The sequence below is a fragment of the Podarcis bocagei genome (assembly GCF_964188305.1).
Source record: "Podarcis bocagei genome assembly, chromosome: 8".
NCBI lineage: Eukaryota > Metazoa > Chordata > Lepidosauria > Squamata > Lacertidae > Podarcis > Podarcis bocagei.
Window position 1 is genome coordinate 22,753,728 of NC_138133.1, and position 9,010 is coordinate 22,762,737.

Here is a 9,010-nt window from a genome sequence, read left to right on the forward strand (position 1 = left end):
GGCGCCTCAGCTTCAGGATCTGTCCTTCCAGTGAGCACTCAGGGCTGATTTCCTTCAGAATGGATAGGTTTGATCTTCTTCTAGTCCATGGGACTCTCAAGAGTCTCCTCCAACACCATAATTCAAAACTCTAGTCAGGGGTAAACAGTCACTATATGCCCAAAGCTCTTCAGGAAGTCGTCTGTCCATAATCACGGGGTCACACACCTCCATCTCTGGTTCATCCCTTTTGAGGCCTGGACCAAGCCCAAATTGACAATACATTAAAGAGTGTCTCACTCCCTATAGGGTGGATAGATCACTGGGATAATAAGGTTGAGTGTTTGGAGTTGCCTCGTGCCCCCAAAATCCAACTCTCCTCAGAAGAGAGCATTCAGCAGAGCAGTCCCTGCATGGCAGAACATCTTCTCTGTGGAAGTGTGGTTTGGATACCGACATTGTATGGATTTTGGCCTGTCATGAAAACATTCTTATTTCACCAAGCATTTCCACGGCATTAATTTTATCTAGCCACTTTGATTACTCTGCTGTTTAATTTATGGTGCAAGCTATTCTGTGTTTTATTTTGCGGTAAATCAGTTAGATCTATGATTATGGGTGATTCACAAATATTTTAAATAATGAGTGGGATCTGTGCAAGAGCACAACAGTCGCCTCCCCCCCCCCAATCTTATTTTGTACACCAGACAGGCACATTTCCCCATGTCCTACAGGCTGTTAGGACATTCACTGCTGGTTTCCCTTTTAGGGCATCATCTTTTCCCTCTTTTAAAAATGTGTTTTAATACTTCATGGGAAGTATTTATTGCATTGTATTGCACTCTTCAAGAGCCCCGAGCACTAATTGTACTTCATCGTGTTCTGCGAAAGGCCCCCCCCAGGTCATCATTGTCAGCAAGTCTCATTCATCATCTGTGCCATAAACAGTACTGTTGGGTGAAATGGATGAGGCTCAGCTCTCTTTGTCATTGATGAACTTTCCACGTGTTTCCAGTGCACATGCCCCACTGAGCAGCCTCTTCATCAGCAGAAACAGGAGCTGTGCCAAAAAACAAATCCATTCAATTTTGCTGTTATTGGGGGCCAGGTGTCCTTTTCTGGATGTCCTTATAAGTGTTCCAGGAAAACATTTCTGGGTGGAATTCAATGTTGCCTGCAGTGCAAGCGTTTCAGCCTCCCAGACGGAATGATCTCAGCACTCCCCTCCCTGCACTGTTCCGGGGGTTCTCCCACCCACCCGACACTTATTTCAGATGGGGGCATGTGGGGAAGGGGTAGTAAAAGCCCCATTGCACAAGCAGACATCTTTACACATGCCTTCTGCTGATGGGGCTCAAAGTGAATCCTTCTCTCTATTTCTTATTTTTTCTTTCACCCATGGCTTACACAATATAGGTAGCTGCTTCCTCAAAGCATGGTGTTTTCAGACTTCGGGGAAATATTCAGAGGTACGCAAATGAAGGGGGCAGGTCCAGTAGCGACTGGTCGGGTGGCATGGATGGGGTTGCATTGCTGATCTGGCTTTGCAAGACTGATGTCAGGGACTGGACTGAGGGGGACAAGACTGAGGAGGAATGGTGGAGACTGCCCCCCAAACCTTCCAGAGAAGAAGAAGGCAGTATTGAATTACAGCAGTGGTTTGAGGAAGCTCACAGCTCAGAGACAGGTGAACAGATGAGTTATGAGGAGAAAAGGGGGAGACAAAGGCAGAGCAGCCAGCTGACACATTATCACTGGAGAGCATTTCTGACCCCCCTTTTCCCAGAACCTAGCATGCATTGAAAGTGGAAGAGCAAAGGCCACAGAGACAATTAACCCTGATGGCCACCATAAAGGGAAGAAGAAGAAGAAGAGTTTGGATTTGATATCCCGCCTTTCACTCCCCTTCAGGAGTCTCAAAGCGGCTAACATTCTCCTTTCCCTTCCTCCCCCACAACAAACACTCTGTGAGGTGATTGGGGCTGAGAGACTTCAAAGAAGTGTGACTGGCCCAAGGTCACCCAGCAGCTGCATGTGGGGGAGCGGAGACGCGAACCCGGTTCCCCAGATTACGAGACTACCGCTCTTAGCCACTACACCACACTGACACACAAGTGCTGTTGCTAGGAAGGGAGGGGGGAGCAGCTCAGTTGGAGCAACGCCATTAGTCTAAGAGGCGGAGTACATGATCCTCTTGCTGTGAATTACTGAATAAAGACTCGATAGGAAATTCCTCGTCTACTTCCTTGGATGTCTGCCGTGAGAGGGGAGAGGATCAGAATGCACTGAAGCCTGACAACTATGCATTGTGGCTGATTACCAAGAGGGAGGGTACAAGGAGAAGGGGACGACAGAGGACAAGATGGCTGTACAGTGTTCTTGAAGCTACGAACATGAGTTTGACCAAGCTGCGGAAGGCAGTGGAAGACAGGAGTGCCTGGTGTGCTCTGGTCCATGGGGTCACGAAGAGTCGGACACGACTAAACAACAACAACCAAGAGGGAGAGGGACAAAATACATGTTTAACCTTATACCAATGGGAATCCCAAGTCATTACTGGTGACCCTTTATACAGATCCTACTATTTTGCTTCCTGACTTATTTGTGTATGGTTGTCAAAACCTGCTCTCCATCTTTGACTCTGAATCGTCCACTCACTCATTGGCAAGGACCCTACAGAGGATGCATAATAAGACACAGATACAAGATAGGCTAGCATTGGAACTAGGTTTCTGGAGACAGTGGCTCTCCAGATATCGGTGGGCTCCAATTCCCATCAGTCCCAGCCAACATGGCCAACAGTCAGGAATGATGATGATATGATGATGATTTATTGAATTTAAATTTCCAATACCCAGAGGTGTCAGGGTGGTTCACAGAACAAAATCAAAATATGAAACGAAAATACATAATCAAAATAAAAACAACAACAATCCAATAGCCACATTTTAAAAGGGCATAGGATGTTGATCAAAGGCCTGGTTTGAAAAGGAACATTTTTGCCTGGCTCCTAAAGGTGTATAATGAAGGCACCAGGCGAACTTCCCTGGGGAGAGCATTGCATAGATGGGGAGCTACTACAGAGAAGGCTCGTTCTCATGTTGCCACCCTCCAGACCTCTCGAGGAAGAGGCACACGAAGGAGGGCCTGTAAAAATGATCTCAGGGACCGGGTAGGTTCATATGGGAAGAGGCGGTCCTTGAGGAATTGCAGTCCTGAGCCATTTACAGCTTTGTTGGTCAAAACCAGCACTTTGAATTGGGCCTGGAAACTAATTGGTAGCCAGTGCAGTCAGACCAGGATCGGCGTAAGATGCTCAAACTGTCTTGCTCCAGTGGAAGCTGCAGTCTAACAACTGGAGAGCTACATTGTCTTCACTCTAGCTGGGTAACACAAGGACATACATTTTAAACTGAAGGAGATAGGGATGAGGAGCACAGTTACCCAGGTAGAAGGGCAGGCTCTGCAGCAGGTGTCTGCAGGTGAATAGTTCTCTTCCTGTGATGACATTGCCCCAGGAAGGAGAAAGCTGCCATTGATACCACTGCTCCCTCATAATCCTTGCAATGTTCCACTTGCATTTCATGAGCAAGAGACGATGCAAGGTTTCTGCTGCAGCAGCAGGCAAGGCTGCCAGGTGTGGGAGAAGAATGGAGCTCTCTAGCCTAGGGATGGCCAAATCTGTCATTTTCAGCCCCCCCCCCCATTTCTCATTCTTCCAGTCATTCACATCAGCCAGTGATTTTTTTAATAATAATAAAAAATCACCAGCATTTCCATGCACATTTTTGCTTGTTATTTTCATGGACTCTTGCACTTTTAAAACACACGCTTTATCCCCGTATATGCATTTGTGTACATATTATTTGGCTTACGTGGCATTGCAAATGTCAAATAAGTGCAGATTTTGAAAGATGGCTGCCTTGCGGCTCACGTATTGTTTCAGAAAGCGCAAATTAGGGAGCTTCGCCTTGAGATGCGAAGCAAATTGAACCCAAAGTCACAAGGAGCACACGGAAGCTTGGGTAAATGTGTTGCCTTGTTTAGAGTTGTACTGCCCAGATAATAAAGGGGGAGGCCGAAGCATCAACATGACCCTCTCCACTTTCTAGCAAAACACTTGGAGCAATCTTTGCAGAAAGGTTAAATAACATCAGACAACTACTCGGTAATTTGGACTCAGCTGGTAACTTTCTCTGCTTCAGCTTACGCTGCCTGGGCTGATAGCGTCCATATAATTTCTTCTGACAAAAAATTGCTACCCTTTGAGTCGATCCTTGTAACTGAAATCCATTTTCCCCACCTCAGCCCTTAACCACAACAACAACAAACCAGGCACAATACACCACTTTCCCAGGTGGGTAAGTTGTAATTTTAGTGCTGAGAGTGCACTGAGAGTATCTTCTCGGGATAGCATACTTTTGTCTAAGTTGTATGAGCAGGGTACTCATAGGTTTCCCTCTTCCTGCAGAGCCACTTTTCAAAAAACTGAAAGTCGGAGTTCAGAAAAGTAATGTTCCATTTTATGACCTTGTTGACACGTTGTGGTTGCAGGTGTGCAGTTCTTAAGTCTCCTTTAAATACAAAGCAGCGCTGCAATTGTAGAATGGTAACCAATCACCTGCCATCACACTGATAAGGGTGATGTTACTCCCAATTCCTCTTGTATAAAAATGCAGGTCATGGGGATGACAAAAACATAGGGTTTCTGGTCAGATGCTTTCAAGATGATCTTAACTCATAGGCTTTCAGTTGCCGTTTTGTTTTTAAATTTGTGTGCATTTAAAGGTACCACTGTAGGCAAATGTTGGTTGCTACTGAAGGGGGAAGGAATGGGTTCTGTGCAGTCAGTCTGAAACTGGACCCCAAATCCTCATTTTTCCTTCTCCAAGGGAGCACTTCTAAAATGCATTAACTTGAGCTTTTGAGTCAGTGTATAAACAGAAACCCAGCTGTATAAACAAGTGCTCAAAGCCCTCTCCTTTATCAGTCCATAACGGCAATGGATGACCTTGCCAGTTCCATGGAGCAGGGATGCCACGTCTGGGTCTTATCTTACATCCTGACCACAAAAAGATGCACAGATCTTGTCAGGTCCGGGAATGGTGCCAGGAGTGTTCTTAGAGTTGGTGACCTCCTGCCCCAAGATAAGAGTGTAGGAACAGGAACAATCTTTTATGGTCAAGAGTACCAGAACAGGAATATCTGTTTATGGTCATGGATGTCAGCTTGCGTGTATGAGCTGACGGGGTTGGATTCCTGGGGAAGGGGGGAGAGGATGCCTGGAGGATATATATACAGTGGTGCCTCGCAAGACGAAAATAATTCGTTCCGCGAGTCTTTTCGTCTTGCGATGTTTTTCGTCTTGCGAAGCACGGTCTGTCGCAACAGCGCCTCTTCAAGCGGCTTTAAGAAAAAAGCGCAAGACATTTTCATCTTGCAAAGCAAGCCCATAGGGAAATTCGTCTAGCGAAGCAACGCAAAACTGAAAAACCCTTTCGTCTAGCGAGTTTTTCGTCTTGCGAGGCATTCGTCTTGCGGGGCACCACTGTACTGCATGAAATTTCTCATTTCTTTGGACTTGCTGTGAACTGACCACGCAAGTGCCTTCTGCTATCCGGGGAGCAGAATAAACTCTTTCTCTGAATCAACCTTGGTGTCATTTGACTCCTTCCTCCCTGTTCTGGGAGCAACACTCACCCTACCATCGGTAAAGTCTAATAAGTCTACACTACTGCTCTCAGGAGAGATGCTTGGGGTTCTTCTTGGGTGTTTTCTGGCTGTTCTCTCATTTTGAATTTATTTTAATGCCTTCCATCCACGAGCATTTTATTTGTCACCAGGTGTCATGAGGGTATCAGCTGTAATAAATGGCAGGCCATAGAATTCACATGTAGAGGTCTATAATCCCAAATGGTGCTACCTAATCAAGAAAAGAAAAGCACTTTATATGCAATGGTGTCACACATTCATGTAAAATGTCTGAATAGAACATCATGGCTCCATCACACTTAATGAACACCCACTGGTTGATGAGACTGTACTGATCTTTAATCTTACACCTGAAAATTCATTCCTCCCTTGCTCTTTTTATCTGCACTGTCATGTGATAAGAGACCACATTTATTCCATTTATTTATAAATATATTTATTTATTTATAGTCTCCAGCAGGCCATGGGGAAATGTGCAAACGACGACTGAATTTTGTACATTCTCTGGCCATAATGGATAATCCCCAACAGGCATCGCAGAATGTGCATATCTCGGCTGAATTCCGTACATTTAATTTTGATGGGAGAAAGTGGAGTGGTAAACAGCAAGAGGTGTAAAAGATTATTCTAATAAGCTGTGCCGAGCTAAATCCCTGCAAGTTTCTAACTGAACAGTTCAGTGGCCAAGGCTAGCCAAGTTTGCAAACTGTGGCTTTTGAGCAAACAGCAAACAAGAACAGAATCTTTAATAGTTAAACAGATACAATTTCCTCCAAAGAACAATTTGAAACGTACAGGGATTTAGCTTGGTGCTGCTTATTAAAATCTTATTTTGCAGCAGTGTGTTCTGTTCTGTTCTGTTCTCCCATAGCATTTCTGTGGCCCACTTTACACTTGCCAACTATTTATAGGACCATATTCCTGACCACACTCTTCGGGCAGATGCAAACCTTCGCGTATCCACTCTAAATAAACAGGCAGGTTAGAGCCGAGTGAGTTGTGGAGCTGCATTTTGTCGGATGCTTCTGAGATGTGTTTTCTCTAAATGACCGTTAGTCCCTTGAGCATTGCAGCGCGAGGCAAGTCTTTTCCTCTTTGCTTGCATTTCTGGCTAAAGCATCCCTTTATCATTCCTTCCTGATATAGAACGTTTTCTTTCAGCTGTAAATATTGCATGAAGGCATGAAATATGAGGAGAGAGGCAAAGAGAAACCAAAGCCACCTCTGCAAACGCAAACCCGAAATGGAGTCTGCTTGTCTGACTTCCTTTATTATGGTCAGTGGAACATGGCCATCGATTATTTCTCCTCTTGAAGCTGGAGAGATCATAGCTGCTGTAAATGTATGTGCTGTGCAGCAGATCTTGGTTAATTCCAGGGTTTATAAGGTGCTCTATGTCATCATCATCATCACCTGTTGGTTCCCCCCTGTTAACTGCTGCAATCCCATCTAATGGTAGGGCCAGTCCTGCCTCTGGCTTTACCTTTGCTTGTTGACCCTTGTCAGAATGAACTGGAGCCTGTTCTTTAGCCTGTGTCAGGGACTGGCTGGACAGGGAGGTGTGGTGGGAGGTCCTAACCAGAGAACCCCCTGTGGAAGCATCAGAAAGGCTCAGACTCAGGAGAGTGGTGGTGGGTCACTTAAGATAGGGCAGGAGATGAAGGGGTTGTCAGGATGGTTGGATGCTGAGCCACAAAAGGCTTGAGTGAGAGAGAGGTGCAATCTACACACATATAAAGAACGCTGTGAGAATGCTTTTAATTAAAAGAAACGTTTTGAAAAATACATTGCATTTGGCATAGCTCACCATCGCCATCTGGTGTCACATTTGTATATTTACAACACATTTAAACGTTTTATTTGGATCTGTATAGCTGAGTCCAGAGAGGAAAAAGAAGCAGCTGAAGAGGAGGTAGTCTCAGAGACTGGGCAGAGGAGGAATGGTGGAGACAGCCTCTCCATCCTGATCCTTCCAGGGAGGTGGTAGAGGAAGACAATGTAGATTTACAACAGGGGTTTGGGGAGGTCGCAGCTCAGAGGCAGAGGAGGGGGAAAGTTGGGAAATCATGGGAGAGCCAGAGCAGCAGCTGGCTGACATGTTGTTGCAAGAAAGCATTCCAGACCTACCATCTCCCAGAACCCAGCGAGCCTTAAAAGTAGGAGAGCAAAGAGCTCAAAGACAGAGGGCATGTATCAGCACCCGTAGAAGTAATAGATGAGCAAGTGGGAGAGACGGAGGGTGGAGATTCACTCAGGACAACACCATTATCCAAGAGGCTGGGTTCTATAGCCTCTCTCTGTAAAGTTTGACATAAAAAAGAACTGTATGAAACTTTTCCTTGTTTATACTTTCCTGGGCAATTAGCCAGGATCCGCTGACAACACCCTAACAGCAGAGAGCAATAGACATTCAAATTACATACCTTCCAACCTTTCTTGAGAAAGGAAATGTGGTTGTATGAATCAGTCCCAAATTCACACATAAAGGTGATTATTTAATGGGTACAGGGTTACAAATGTATATTTATTGGCCTCAGCTTGATGGGTTACAAACTGGAAAACTAATCTAAAACTTTCCCCCAATAGTAAAAGTTAATATATTCCCCAAATAAAACTATTCATGACCTGTTATGGAGATCCATCTTGACAGGGCTGAGATGCAGTCTGACAATTGTTTTGAACTTTACCAAGACTTAAAGCATATCCCCTTTGTGACATCACACATCAGAATGGCATGTTTGCATTCAACCTAGACTATCTCCATGCCAACAGCAATGGCCAGTAAACTTCTGCAACCAAGTAACCATCAGCCTGACTACCCAGTTACTTCTATCTCGACTATTAGATGTTTAATTTTTGCTCTCATAATCAAAGCCTGGGGAAGAGCTGTTCATAATCTGGAAACCTAAACAGCCTCGGCCCAGTATACCTGAAGGAGCGTCTCCACCTCCATCGCTCTGCCCAGACACTGAGGTCCAGCTGCAAGGGCCTTCTGGCAGTTCCCTCCCTACGAGAAGTGAAGTTACAGGGAACCAGGCAGAGGGCCTTCTTGGTAGTGGCACCCACCCTGTGGAACGCCCTCCCATCAGATGTCAAACAGATAAACTACTATTTGACTTTTAGAAGACATCTGAAGGTAGCCCTCTATAGGGAAGCCTTTTAATGTGTAATGTTTTATTATGTTTTTATATATGTTAGAAGCCACCCAGAGTGGGTGGGGCAACCCAGTCAGATGGGTGGTGTACAAATAATAAAATTTATTGTTGTTGTTGTTTGTTAGACTCTTGCTTAGCTAGGGCAGGAATGCATTGGCTGTGCA

General features: G+C 45.2%; 1 long non-coding RNA gene across 1 annotated transcript; it reads right to left on the reverse strand.

Moving 5' to 3' along the window:
- Nucleotides 1-775: 775 nt before the first annotated feature.
- Nucleotides 776-8,360, reverse strand: LOC308593972. The gene is made up of 2 exons (XR_014011170.1): nt 8,317-8,360; nt 776-1,039 (listed from the first exon to the last, which is right to left on the reverse strand). It is a non-coding gene; the product is annotated as an uncharacterized lncRNA (long non-coding RNA).
- Between the last annotated feature and the right edge of the window lie 650 nt (nt 8,361-9,010).